The sequence below is a fragment of the Triticum dicoccoides genome, chromosome 6B, assembly GCF_002162155.2.
Source record: "Triticum dicoccoides isolate Atlit2015 ecotype Zavitan chromosome 6B, WEW_v2.0, whole genome shotgun sequence".
In the NCBI taxonomy this organism is placed as follows: domain Eukaryota; kingdom Viridiplantae; phylum Streptophyta; class Magnoliopsida; order Poales; family Poaceae; genus Triticum; species Triticum dicoccoides.
Genome location: NC_041391.1, coordinates 499,665,155 through 499,668,858, shown reverse-complemented (window position 1 = coordinate 499,668,858; position 3,704 = coordinate 499,665,155).

Genomic DNA, 3,704 nt, shown 5'->3' with positions numbered 1-3,704 from the left:
GGACCATCGCCCTGAGGGCCAGGCTGGACGAAGCGACGCGTGCGCTGATGCTGCCGGGGCCGCCCTTTGCGCGGCACAGGGGGAGCTGGCCTCCTCCTGCGGCAAGGTGCTTCTTCTCCAGCAGAGAGTTGATGCGGCTGAGGCTGTTGCGCAGCGGAACGAGGACGAGATTCGCCAGCGGCAGACCTTGGAGCACATGCATTTCCCCATGCTCCTCGCGCTTCGGGAGAGAGCCAACAGGGCCCTGGGCAATATCTGCGAGGCAGCCGTTGAGCAGCCTCATGTGGTCAACTATGCTGGCAACCTTCAGTTCTTCACTGATGTGGTGACGCAGCTAGAAGCTCGATCGGGCAGGGCCAACAGGTTGGTGGAGGAGAGGAGCCGTGCCCTGCTTGGGCGTGCCTTTTCTCGCGTCTTCAGTCATCTTCAGAACATGGATCCCCACTTTGATTTTGATGTCGCCATCGCCCCAGTACCCCTGGCCGTCCGGGACGACCTGGCGCACTGGATGGAAGACAACGTAGACACCCTCGTCAGGGCCTTCACCGCTGATAACAATGGGGTGGTCGTGGTTGCTGATGAGGGCGGCGTGGTGAACGGCCCGGACGCTGTCGATGGCTACACAAAGAGTGATGGCAAGGCCAGCGATGCCAGCGACAATCCAGGTGGCGCCCTTGAGGATGCATTGGGGGATTTATCCGATTGACCGCGTGCTGCTCCTGTTTTTTTATCCTGCACAAAGAGAGAGCTCGGGCTTGGCCCTGAGGGTAGTAAGAGCATTTTGGGGAGGGGGAGCCCCTCGTGTAAAAAACTTGCGGTTAGCGTAATTGTAGACATGACGTTGCCTGTATGATTGCGCCGAGCGATTGACCTTGCGATGAGTCAGTTTGCTTGCTTACCCTTGACCTACGTGGTCCCTGAGCGAGCTCGGGGGAGGACCGTGGTGTCCTGAGTGCCTTCAGAATGACTCCATTGAACCTGTAGCGAAAGCCTCCTAAGAAGGCACGATGGCGGCAGTCCGGGCTGCGCGCATGCTGGGCCTAGCCCGACTCGCGAGAGGCTCGCGAGGGGAGGCAACTTAAGTTGGACGGGTGCAAAGCGGCAGCCAGAATACAAGAGATTGCTCGAACGAGACTAAACACCCCTTCCCCAACACACGCAAGTCTCAAGCTCAAATCCAACTTAAATTCAAACAAGGGAGAAAACGACAAAAAGGCAAGAAAGAAAGCAGAAAGGCCGCGTCCGGCACCTAGTCTAGTCTTCGACGTCTTCTCACCAACGCGGAGCTAAGTGCTGCCACTAGGCGTGGGCGAGAGCCCCCGAGGCCCGAGGGCGGCTCTCCGGAGACCCCGGGGCGTGTACAGCCCCACTCATTATTACGTGAGAGTGTCACGGGACGGCGAGCTTCACAGGCACTGGGCCTTCTTCACAGGTACCGGCCTTGCTTCATATCGCCAGACGAGGGGCCCGCCTTGCGCCACACTCTATTTCCATCGACGATGGCCGGAGACCGAGGACGCCGCCGATGGGATAGAGCGGTCGCCAGCGGTTTCCCCGACGACCACGGGTCCTCTGCCGGGGGCAGGCCCTGAGGCACCTCCCCGACAGAGGGCCTACCTCCTGAGGACGCCTTGCTCCAAATGCCGCGGTGGTGATGCCGGATCTTGGCCCCTTTCCTGCCGCCCCCGGTGCCCTCCTCCTGAGGGGTAGGAGGCTGCTGGATTGGGGCAGCCATCCGCCAAGATGACCTGTACCTCCTGTGATCCATGGTTAGCGTATGCCTGCTCCTAAGGAATTAACAGACCCGATAACCGCTGCCTCCAGCGCGGTCGATGGGGCTTTCCCGGGGCTCCTCAAAGAGCTCAGCTTCTGGTGTTTCTTCCCCCCAGCTTGGGTCGAGGAACGAGCCATGGTCTTCCTCATGCGCATGCCCTTGGTCCATCATGTGGGGCACGTACGCTTCGGGGTTGCCGCCCCGAATGCTTCGCCGTAGTGCCCCGTGTGCCATGCAGTCCTGCTTGATGTGCCATCCTGGGGGTGGTAGCGCGGTGGTCCACTGGGACCGTGGGCTATGGCGAGTCCTCCTTCGCTGGCCGGAGGCGAAGGTGGTGCTGTTGTTAGCCCGGTGCTGATGGCCAGGTTGGCGTTGGGGTAGCCTTGGAATCTTCTCGGGGCTGCGCGGGCACGTGCGGGACCCTCATGCGGTCCGCCCTGGACCTGAGGCTGCGGCTGGGTGCAGAAGGGGTGAGCCCTCGAGGCGGCAAAGCCCAGGAGCTCTGCCACCCGCTCCAACAGCACGTCATGCCCGCCCTCCAGCAGCCTGCATTGCAGCAACTCTCGAGCCACCGTGAGCGCAGCCCTTGAGTTCGCCTGCTCTTGTCAGATGTATGTCGCTGTGGCCGCGGCGAGGCTTGAGGCCCTCGCCGCTGACCGCACCTGCCGCGACGTGAGAGCTGACGTCGCCTGACCGCATCGCCCGTGGCCCGCAGCGCCCTGCGGACCGCGGGCTGCCTGGGGCACAAGGTTGAGGTCGCCCTGGGCGAGCGGCTTTGCGCGGGCGGGCCAGGCTGCCCAGGGATCAGGATTGCCCGCTGGGTCGCCGGACATGATGATGGCGATGCGATGGGACGCGAGGTGGCGGGAGAGGGATTCTGGTGCACCCCTACCTGGCGAAGTGTCGGATTTCGGGTTCCGGCAGACCCTCTAGGTTCGAACTCTGGGGTGCACGCGGAGATCGCACCTCCTACCTACCCGCGTCTCGTCGCCTCGCAATGATCTAAACTACACGAAGAACAACACAAGGGACACGAGGTTTATACTAGTTCAGGCCACCATTATGGTGTAACACCCTACTCTAGTTTGTGGTGTGGTGGATTGCCTTAGGGGCGGATGATGAACAATACAAGGAAGAACTGCCTCGCGAGGGGTGTTCTTGTGTTGGTGGTTCTAGCTAGGGTTCTACTGCTCGATCTCTCTGATCGATCTCCAGATGCCTCTACCCTGGGGGTGGCTAGTCCTATTTATAGGCGGAGGCCCTGGGCCTCTTCCCAAATATTAAACGGGAAGGGCACCAACAATTGGCCATTTTGAAGGGGAACATCTAGTACACTTATCCTGACTAAAGTTGGTCCTCGTCTGCCAAAGACTCTGGCGGTGACGCCGGCTTTGGCTCCACGATGACCTCCATCCTGCCATTCTGCTGGTCTTGGTCTTGTTGCACCGAAATGGTTGCCTTTGCTTGATACTCTTGCCTGCACTTGCTGCCTTTGCACCGAAGATGAAACAAGGACTCTGCGCAGGCCGGCGCCCGCCTGTCTTTGGTCATCATGGCTTGCATCATGGGCACCTCGTGAGGTACCCCGCCTTGATCTCTCCGCCTCCTCGCGAGCCAGCCTGATGAGGCTGTGCCTGAGGAAGCTTCCTGTCGTCCACCCCGCGAGGCTTGGCCCCTCGCGAGGGTCTTGAGCTCGTGTTGATGAGGATGGGTCGTACTGGGCCACCCTTTGAGCCACGCCGCAGGCCACAGGCAGGCAAGTCTAGGTACCCCTGTTCCCAGAACACCGACATTTATAATAAGGATGAACTTGTGTATGTATGGCCATGGCCCTGGTGGGTCCCTATTGTCGCCCTCTCCAAGTAAAGGCATCTCCAGATTCCTCATGTTCGTTGACCATGTTGACAATGCTCGGTGCAACAGTGAGCGC